Raw genomic sequence first — 11327 nt, 5'->3', positions numbered from 1 at the left:
GTGCGGAGAGAGGTAAGCCGAAGTGAATAGGGACATAGAATTGGGGGGCGGGGGCGGTAGCTGATGAACTGAGAAGCATGAAGTGGGGATGTGCGGAGAGAGGTAAGCCGGAGTGAATAGGGACATAGAATTGGGGGACGGGGGCGGTAGGTGATGAACTGAGAAGCGGGAAGTGGGGGTGTGCGGAGAGAGGTAAGCCGAAGTGAATAGGGACATAGAATTGGGGGGCGGGGGCGGTAGCTGATGAACTGAGAAGCGGGAAGTGAGGATGGGCGGAGAGAAGTAAGCCGAAGTGAATAGAGACAGAATTGGGGCGGGGGGCGGTGGGGAGAAAGAAAGGAAAAGAAATACAAACATATAGGGAACAGTTGATTAAGTTTCGGTATGTTGACAACACTGTCAGCAGCTGAGCCTATATAGCGTGGAATGATTGGATGGCAGTGAACAATGAATTGGGAAGGGTATAGAAGGAAGCGGTCGTGGCTTAATTACAAAGCGCTACCACCGGTTGTTGTATGGAGGTACTGAGGAAAGGCACTAAACCCTGCCGGCAGGAGAGAGTGAGAGCAAGTAAGGAAACAGGAGAGTAAAGAGGAAGTGGAGACTCCGGCTCCTGTTGCTGTATTTAGGCCTATCCATTTTATTCTCCGTGGGTTACCTGTCAGCACCCCCCTCGCATGGCGTCTTCCTGACGCAAAGTAATTATTTATTAAACCTTCCTGAGCCTGGGCAAAATGTATCGGCTGGGGGGGGGGGTTCTTTTACACGTCTTGTAAATAACTGAAGGGGCACAGAATAAAGTTTTATGTTCGAGAGGACAGAAGGCCAAAGATCCATGAACTGGTTCTGTAATGTTAGCACTGCGACAGGTCACAGGGCGAGTTGTCAGACCGGACGTTGGGGTACAGTGCTGGCAATGAAATAGGCATCACGCACCAAGTCTTGAGCTTTTATACTGGGGAACTTAATGGGAAATAACTTTCAGAGCAAACAAGTTCGATAGTACGAAAGCGGGAAAGAGTAAAGAATAAGAGACAGAGAGAGAGACAGTCAAAACCATGGGTAATAGTTTCATGATCTTTGCAGTTCCGATAGTGGAAGAGAAGGCAACAAATTCTGAATTTGATTTCACGTGCTCTCACTTTCTTCGTGAATGTAAGTGTCCCCCCCCCCCACAACAGTTTCCCAGGACTCGTCCGCTCCCTTTACTCTGCGGCGTCCCGATGACTACGCCGGGACAGCCTGCATCTGCGTCTAGACCACCCTCCGTAAAAGCGTTCATCTTTACGGTAACAGGAAGTGCCTGCATTACTAACCAGTTGATGCTGTCTAGGGGCTGTGGGCAGAATGTTGGGCGTTTTGAATTCTGGCACGTCTACTGAAAGTCAAAATTGTGAAGCCAGGAGAGATAACCGTTGATAGGAAACGGGCCTGCAAACACGCCTGTTGCTAGGCAGTGACTCAGTAACCGTCAAGTGATGGCCGCAATAGACATGGATGCAACAATAGAAGAGCTGTTGTTGGAAGCAGTGTTTTCTGTGCGGTCCGTGCCGGGGCTATATAACGAGGACCAGCTGCCATTTACACCCCCGTGTGGAGGCGACGAAAAGGGAAGTCTCGGATCTGAGACAGTCCGGAGAGCTCTGCTGATCTGCACTTGGGTATGAATGCGTCTTCAGTCACAGTATCTCATTTCCACCCGTTTTATGGTTTATGCCGCGGCATTTCTTTACCTTCCTCTTCTTTATGGGGTTTGGGGGCTCAGGGACGTGAGCAGCTGACGTCACTTCCTGGCCGTCCTTTTCGTAGTGTCGCCAATGGAAGGTGACGCACAAATTGGGTTTAGCCGTCAGCTGTCCCGCCCGCCCCTCGGGGTTGCTGGGGGCAGCAAATACGTATCCTTGAAACCTAACGTTTAAGCGTTTAAGGCCATGGCAGCCTGGCGGAAGAAATGTTGGCAGACCGAGAAGGCGACGGGAGGACGGTCTTTCAGACGGAACGGGAAAANCTCCCCCGGGGGGGGGGGGGGGGGGTGGACTGTCCCGTGACGGCCCCGTGCCTTGTTCTGTGAGGCTTGGAAGAGATGAAATGTCGTCACATGAGTGCTGGAGTGTACTGTGTCCATCAACTGCAGTTCTAATGTGACTTGGAGCAAACCACGTCCTGAAGTCTCGCACTTGCAGGCAAGGGAACCTCCTGTTTCCTCTTACATTAACGAGGCAGAGCCTCTAGGGTAGTGGGAATGCTCGAGGGAAGCACCAGTTCGAATTCCAACCGGTTACCAATCAAATTGATTTAAATTCCAGTCATATGGAATTTGCCGCTGTGTGGTTTAAAAGAACCTGCTACCTTCATTTGCACTTCACTTATCCTGAAGATGGAAGCATCAGGTTTCTCCGAAACACTGGTACTTATATAGCATCCTACACGGAGTCGAGTTCCAAGCGCCAGAAGAGCCTCAATCCTCGTCCTTCGTGAGGTTTCCGTGGTTTTCTGAACCTACGAAGTTGGGCACTGGGAAAGACCGCCTGTAGTACATAGGCGTACAGTTGAGGATAATATTAAAATGGATTTTTAGGAAGTGGTGCAACGGTGCGGAGTGGATTGCAGTAACTCAGAATAGAGTTCAGTGTAAGGCTGCGTCTTCTTTCGTTGCGTGAAGAACCGGTGTATGTCTTGACTAGCTGAACGACTAGTAGCTTCACAGCGAGGATCCTGCGTCGCGGACACTTTGCTAAATGAAACGAGACGTGGACCTCGCGTCATCCATCACAAACGCTGCGCGGAGGGATACAGGCAGATGTGACCTCAGGACCCGCTGCGTCCATTACCGGTAGTGCTGCTGTAATTGGAAATAGACGTCAGGCTAAAATTTAATTTGCTGTGACACCTGTGACTCTCTCCTTACACAGTAGGTGGCACTGCTATAGATAAACTGCGAAACACGGGGAGGATGGCCCGCGGCCACCCCACACGTCTAAGGCAATTAGTTTCATATCAGAGATGGTCTGGGGCTTCTGTGCATACTGTGGCATATTTGCTCAAAGCAGGAACTGTGGATCCAGAGGAACAGCCGTTGCTAGCCAACGGCTCTGAAACGACATTCGTTTCTAGGCAACGGCCGCGAAACAGACAACAGAACGATGTCCGTTGATAGACAGCAGATTCTTAATAGGAAAAAAAGATGGCCATTTATGGAGGAAAATTTGTTTAGAAAACGCGTTATAGAGAAAGTAAAAAACGTGTTCTGTGTCCAGTATTGTTAAGGTAATTAAGCAAGAATGAACCAACGCGCCACAATTGTTGACGCTATGCACACACTATCTTCAAGACGCCCGTAGCTACCGCCCATCTTAGCAACGAAATGATCGGCACCCCAATTTCTCTCGTCCTGCAGACGACATTAAAGGCATGGAAGTAGGTTAATTACTCACAGAAAACATACCTTTTTGTACACCCGGTTGTACCCGATTTCATCCACGACAAGGCTAATACATCGTTACACCAATCGCGCCTCTACGTCATTGCTGATTTGGTTAGCGGCGTCGGATATTCGACGCCGGACCCGACAGTCGGTGGCCCTCGCTTCTGGCAAACACATCCCGGCTGAAATCCTCCGCTCCGGCCAGCTTAACTGAATTACTGACAGCAGCCGGATCATTTTCCTCGAGTGGGGCCGCCGAGAATTGGGGAAACCGTCTGTAGCCGTTTGTAACTGCGAAACATATCGCTTGGAGATCCGTACCGTGAGATTGGACAGTTCTGTCCTGCACTGTCGGGTCTTCAGCCACTGACTTCCAGATAGGAAGTCCCAGCTGTCATGTAACTGCAGGAGAGCCCCCCCATGCTGACTTCAACAGATAATTTGTTCAGGGCGCGGCTTCTTCTTTCGGGCCTTTGCACCGTGTGGATGTGCGCAGTGTTGCCAACTCACGTTGCCCCTGAAGATGAACGCAACAATCACTGCCTACTTCCACATGGTGCACACACTCAGTGTCAGAATAAACATCAAGAAAATTCATAATGTCGTATGTGTAATGACACCTCATAGTCTGGTAAGTGTGCATCAACTTTTCGAAACAACATACTGCCTCCATCTTCAGGATCAGACTCCTCAATATGAAGTCCAACGAGGGTCACTGAAGCTACACGACTTTGCCGAAAGACTCCCAGGGCAGAATGACTTGCCGAAGCTAAGGTCTGATCGCGGATATAAAAATCAAGTTTATTTTTTATCGTTCCTTATTCGAGTCTGCCTTGCGAAACTGGTGTGAGAAGTTCTTGCAGAAATATAGTCATATGTTGCAGTCTGCTCTATAAAGTCCCCCCCCCCCAGAAAACTACAACTTTGTGCAAGTTCCAAGAAGCAATTCCGCCTTCTCGCAGCCCTCGCTTGTTTCTTTTGTTTCCGGCGTAATAGCCACCCCCCAATGATTCAAAATAAGAGCCCATTCAAATACAAAATGCATAACATCAAAAGAAAATGTACACTTTGAAGTCTGCATATGTTTTGCATGTTCGGATCGAACAGCGCTAGAAACTGTTGCTTGTCTGGATGGCTGAATTTCACAGAATTCCCTCAGAATTACTTCAAGTAGTGCATGAACCCCGGCCCGCAGCTAATTCTGCTTGCAAGAATTTATGTAAAGGACCCGACATGATGTGACAACACTGGACCAACAACATGAGCTACCGGCGACACCCTGAGACACTTTGTTACAGCTTCCGCGCGTCCCAGCTCGCCACTAGCCACGTTATTGCTAATCTGGCCCGTACATAACTAGGCGTTAGCGTGCGTGCTTATGACAGGTCCCAACAATGTCTACCTGTCTGGGCTTTCCAATGTAAATATTTGTTTACACCAACCCGGGGGCATTGTTCGGTTCACTCCATGTGACAATTACGTCAGCGTTATGAAGTTCGACAAATGAAATGTAAATTGTGGTAATTGGGGCAAATAGAAACTTATGACAGTCCGCCATATTGAAGTCACAAAAGGATCAATACACTAGGATCTGGACACTTCCCACACACTTGGCTCTTTGCAGCCTAAAGTTCATCTCACTGATAGTTTAAATAAAATTCACTCCGTCCCCGTAGCTGTTTGTTGTGGGAGTCACGTGGAATCCATACATACACCGTGTGAGCAAAACGCGGAGATTTTATGCTAAAACAGGTGGTGTGTATAGTAACCACTGTGCTTTAGAGAGTTGCGGTCACATATGCAGATATTTTGCTGATAAGTTACGGTTTCGCTATTGCAAATTTTTTGTTCTGAGCCGTGCGCTGCGAAAAACGACCTCGCATTTCACTGACCACTAAACCGCCGCTATGCCGCCACTAGTGCAGCGCTAAATTTGTGACACATACAAGTATGGTCAAAACTTGGCATTGTCAGCTTACTTCTGAATCGTGAGAAACAAGCTGTACATGACGTCAGTACCGCGTCTTAGTTTGTGGCCTGTCACACTTCAGCGTCGAAATGGTTCGTTACTTAGCGCCGTCAGTCCGAAAGCTAAGGTGACATTTCGCGCAGCCGCCATGTTGTTACTTACATTCTTCAGAACAATTACCTTAACAGAGGTTACATATTTTTCGCCTGAGAAGTTCATGCGACAGCCATGTCGATGTTGGTGAAGATACGGAACTGAAGAGAAGACAGAAGGACCTCCGGTGACACGATCCTAGTACCGAGTTCGACGAAAATTCGAACAAACTGAGGGAGCCTGCCTCTTCCTATGAAATGAGGAGACTAGGATCTGCGTTTAATGACGTACACGGTATAGCGGTTTCTGTTTACATCGCGTGTTGAAACTAGAATCTATCAATTTTCTAATGATGACGCAGCGACCGACGTCACCATCTGATGACGCAAGCTAAATGACATTTTAGACACGTTTATGTGACGGCATCCCTTTCCGGGGTCCCGGGGGAGACGCTGGGATTCGAATATGTCGTCTTCAGTGGTTATGAATTATGAATTCGTAGAACGAATGACTGCTACTACGTCACGTTGAAATGCCATAGAACGGGAAATTCCTCTTCCCCTTTTCTAACCCAAGGATAACGAGCAAAGCAAACGTAAATTTATCTTAAGAACAGCGACGTCTTTATATTCCTTCTGTTCAAAGGGAAAGGAAACATGTTTAAAATACAAATACACTTCTCGCTTCAGGACAGGGTGCAAATCCTGTCTTCCCTACAGTAACATTATACAGAAGCGTACTGTCTTCTGTGATGTGACCCCGTATAGTGTGGTAGAGAGGACTGTATCGCCTGGGTGTGCGGAACTTAAGAATAAGCCAAGCAAGAAGTTTCTGCTCATTGCTTGAATCTTTCGATCCTGAAGTTGGAGGCAGTATATTACTCCGAAACTTCTGTGAGCTTGCATCAAATTACACGGCATCACATGGTCGCCGCCATGAGAATTGAAAATCCATGCTAATGTTATCACATTCATTTTGTCTTTTCTAACCAGTCACAAAGTGCACGGTTGTGAAATTCTGTATCAGCTGCCTCGTTTCTGCAGCAGTTTATTTGTGAATATTATTTTTAAGAATGTTTTTAGTAAAAGGTGTTAAAATTGCTTGCAAGGGTAAATTTATGCAGAAAGAAAGCAGCGGATGCAGAAATGCGATTTCATAGAAAACATGGGATCTGAATATGACAACTGCAGGACATGGAAATGTGCCCACTATCATGAAGTAACAACACAAAGTAACATTACTTTAGTGTAGCGGCTGCGTGGACTGATGCATTCGTGGTTATTCTCAGTCCCTCCCTGTCCTTTCTAATTCATCATGTAAAAACCGGTTGTCACTGAACGCTACACACTGTCACGATTTAGGGGTGACTATAGACGGGGTGTGGGTTGGTGAATGGATTTAATTTTCCTGGGGAGTAAAGCGTGGCCGGAGCGTAAGGCTGACAACCTTACCGCCATCTTTGAGCCGATTGTCTAGATAGTGTGGGACCCTCAACGTCTCACAACCCAATGGGCCTTCACGGCCTGTTACAGGGATAGCTTTACTTTACTTTACTTACCTATATGTATATATGTACACCACTCGAAATTACAAATAATTACAGCGCTGCCGCTGATCTCCACGCTTTACAAATCATCACAGCACCCGTTAGGTCTATTCCCAGCCTGCAGTGTCTTCGTGAACCGTTCCCTGGCAACGACTTCTAACAATGGATGTTCTTAAGCTTCTCGCGCTCAGGTTCTATCTTCACAGACTCCCGCGCAGAATTTAACTCTTACCTGACTGTTAACTCCCAGGCTGGCGGCCATTTCGCACCAACCTCCTGGTCTTCTCTTCACAGCCCGACTTCCAACTGAGCTCTCTTGCAACTGACAACTAATTGGGTCGTCCCATTTGTCTTCAAGACACAGACCACATTGAAACCACCGTTTGTTGTAGAGGCGTGTTTACCGCGCCGTTGCATAGTAACGGCTGTTGTCTCTTGCTTAGAAACGGGTCTGTCCACCGCATTATATTTGAACTAGACGAAATAGGTACGTAATAAAATAACTGGAAGTTTAAAGTACGTACTCGTACATTTCACCGCCTTTCAGCTATACTGAGCCGCAACACGCAGTATTTTACGGCCGACGGCGTCGAGTGACTTGCGATTGTGTTTCCAGCGGTTGCTCACTGCGGGCTAGCATTTTTACGTTTCATTTTTATTGGTTCAGCCAAACGAATCTCTGAAATCACATGTAATGTTAACATGACATGGCATTGTTTCCAGCAGCTGGGCCAAAAGAAGGTGATGTGAGGTAAACAGAGCAAAATCGAATCACAGACAATTACATCCGCCAGAGCGAGCCAGGCGCCGTGGGATTGCTATTTGTTTTTGTAATTTCAAAACGCCTCGTTCTTCATACGTAATAACATTCCGGGCTTCTGTCCCCGGTAAGACACGGCATTTATTTGCACTTCAAAACCTGACATCTGTGAGTCGTTAGACATGCCCATTAACCCTAAACGGCAGTGGTAATTATACGTACCACCTGCTTCCACATTAATGAAACTCTTCGTTTACTCCATACGCTATGAATATCAGATTCAATTTTACCGACCACACAACACGTTTTTTATTTACCGTCACACTACATGTTTCGACCTCAAGAGGTCATCCTCAGGTGTACGAACACAGTTGCACAATCACACGCAATCACATTTCGTTTTTCCACTTATTTTTTGATCCTGTATCCTGTTCAGGTCCACGCTCAAATAATATGTTTCAAGTTCTTCTTATAAAATATAAGTTAAAATTACAAATGTTAAAAGTTAAAATTTAAAATTTAAAATTTAGTTCACTGTAACTAGTTATATTACCACTTGGTTAAAAAGTTCATGAAATAAACTTCAACTCATCACATTGACAGCACTTTCACTTTTGAAGGTCTTGTTGTTCTTCGGCGTCCTCTGATGTTGGATCTATAACGTTCCTTGTCGTGATGGCTAAATTTTAAATTTTAACTTTTAACATTTGTAATTTTAACTTATATTTTATAAGAAGAACTTGAAACATATTATTTGAGCGTGGACCTGAACAGGATACAGGATCAAAAAATAAGTGGAAAAACGAAATGTGATTGCGTATGATTGTGCAACTGTGTTCGTACACCTGAGGATGACCTCTAAAGGTCGAAACATGTAGTGTGACGGTAAATAAAAAACGTGTTGTGTGGTCGGTAAAATTGAATCTAATATTCATAAAAATACACAACAGGATGCAACAAACAATTAAATCCATACGCTATAGTCATGGATTTCATATGATTCTCACAGTAAACAGCGACTGTTTCCCTAAACAGCATTAACCGGTTGGGCTCTGTAGCGGAGACGTAATATTTCCTGTGAGGTACGGACTGGACACACTAAAACTCTGCATTCTGCCCACAGAGTGTGTCTGTGTGTTCCGTGTGGTTCTCACAATAAACAGCGATGAATTCTCTAAACAGCATTAACTGAATATCTTTGCGCTATTCATGTCCACTCCAAGAGACTAAAGTTAGGGTTCGCGTGTTAATGCCGGACTGCTGGCTAGAAGTCACTTTCCATCCGGAAGGTCCTGCGACCGGCTACTTCGATCAAGGTTTTCCGTTGTTTTCCTCTATCCTAGAGCAAATGCTGAGTTGGTACCCAAATTCCACTTTGCGCTGCTTGCTTCACATGCGGCCCCTCCCAATGGTAACATCAAAATTTCGCCCTAATGTAGCCCTCCAAATGTTAATGTCAAAATTCCAATCATACTCAATCCAGTCCCTGCTCAAATTCTGTCATCTGTCCATAACGAAATCCACTTGTCAACCCCTTTTACCTTCTTCACTTCCCAACGCTTTACCCTCTCTCAAACTTACCTCTACCGGAAGGACGAGCGGGCACTGCCTGGGAATGTGTGTCTCCCCTTCCCCCACACATTCGCTCTCCCTCCATCGGGCTTGATAGGAATAAACAAATATACTATCTCATTTTTGTCTGCGAATTCATGATGAACTCAAAACGTCTCGTAAGAAGAGCATGTTATTATTATTATTATTATTATTATTATTATTGTGTTGCCTGTTACTGGAAGTAATACGTACCATTCACGGAATACTGTATTAGTATGATGATAAAATCAAGGACGATGTTACAATAAAGAAACAGAAGGAAGTAAACAACTGTACAGACCTAGGCACAGACGGTTAGATAATATTAAAATGGATCTTAAAGCAACAGTGCAGGAAGAATGTGGACTGGTCTAGCAAAATGTGATTTCAGTTTGGCAGCCCTCAACGTGAGAGCCCCACCGGGAACTGTGGCTACTTGTGCCAAGACGCAGTTTTATGGTGACCCTGTGCGAGATTCGCCCCCCAAATTGCAGAACCTCATATCCCATTTCCTATATTCGCGCTCTAGTGTATGTCCTTGCTTCCTTTCAGTCATCCCAGAGGAGACGAAACCGTTATTTCAGTCTCCTTTGTTCGGTCCAGCAGCAACTCCGTGCGAGCGGGTGGCGCGCTTACAGGCGCTGCTCCTGAAACAAGCGAATATTAGGGTCACGGCCGCTCCCTTCCACAGACTTCCTGTATAGTCTACATGGTGGCAGCGTCGTGAAATAAACCACAACAACTTAAATGGCAATTGAAATAACACGGAAACAGGCTCTCCTAGCTGAGATTCCCGGCGGGTTTCCTCAGGCCCTCCGTTAGAGTACAGAGACTCTGCTGAAGCTTCTGCATTTCAGACGTTTGAACCTGCGCCTTCATTGTCGCCATTTACTATAAACCTGTTTCTGTAGTATTCATATGAATATTATTGCAATATTTCGAAACCAAAGCCGTGTGAATGGTTCTGTATCTCCGAGACAGCTCAGTCACTATAGTGACTGGATGTGGGATGACAGGCGGGGTTCGATTTCCGAAAGGGGCCCCGGTAATTTTCTCACCACTGTGTTCAGACCCACCCAGCCACGCGTCCAGCGGGTACCGGGGGTGAAGTGACCGGAGCCTGCAACTGGCCACTAACATTCATACTGAACTTAGGCTGAGTACGTGGAGCTATCCCCAATCCTCCATACTTCCCGATATGAATGTTACAGTCGCCCCCCTTGGGTTGGTTGCCCCTACACTGGAGGCTGGCAGTGCGGAGATGAAATCCTGTTCTCATGCGTAGACGGAGTGTTGATCATAGAGACATTGGGATTGGATTCATCTGGCTCGGGATAGGAACCAGTGGCGGGTCCTGTGAACCCGGTAATGAATGTTCTGGCTTCATAAAATGGCTGAGAGTTTCTCAACCAGCTGAGCGACTAACAGCTTCGTATGAAAAGCTGTTCTGTGGGGTTAGGATGTGATGAAAAGCCGCGAATGAGAGACAGCGAAAGGAAGGGCAAAGAGAACAAACAGAGAAAGTGGAAGGCGGAGGTCGTCACGCGTCTCTCCGGTCTCATTAAACTGCGCACGCGCAGAAGGGAAGGCTGGGTCTGCAGGAAAGCCAATTACAGTTTCTGTAACCGAATAAGCTGGCTGCATCCCCACTTCTCCATTCTCCTGTGTTCCACTCGTTTATTGTCACTTTCCGTTTCGTCTTTGTTCTTAGCATGGAGAACAGCTGGAGCTGCTCCGCCGTGTTCACACCGCCGCCTCAGCGGCTGCGAGCTTATATCATGGACTAGTTCATGACTAGACTCGCGATAAGCTGTGCGTGAGGCAGCCTTCAAGCGCGTCTTAATTTCAGTTTGTTCTACAAGCAACTGCAAACGTTCGGTTTAACGAACTATACGTCTGTCAACTTAGCAATTCCTGTGACGTCGGACGATGACATCAGGTT

This window comes from Cryptotermes secundus, unplaced genomic scaffold (assembly GCF_002891405.2).
Source record: "Cryptotermes secundus unplaced genomic scaffold, Csec_1.0 scaffold2516, whole genome shotgun sequence".
Taxonomy (NCBI): Eukaryota; Metazoa; Arthropoda; class Insecta; order Blattodea; family Kalotermitidae; genus Cryptotermes; species Cryptotermes secundus.
Note: the sequence above shows the minus strand (reverse complement) of the source record.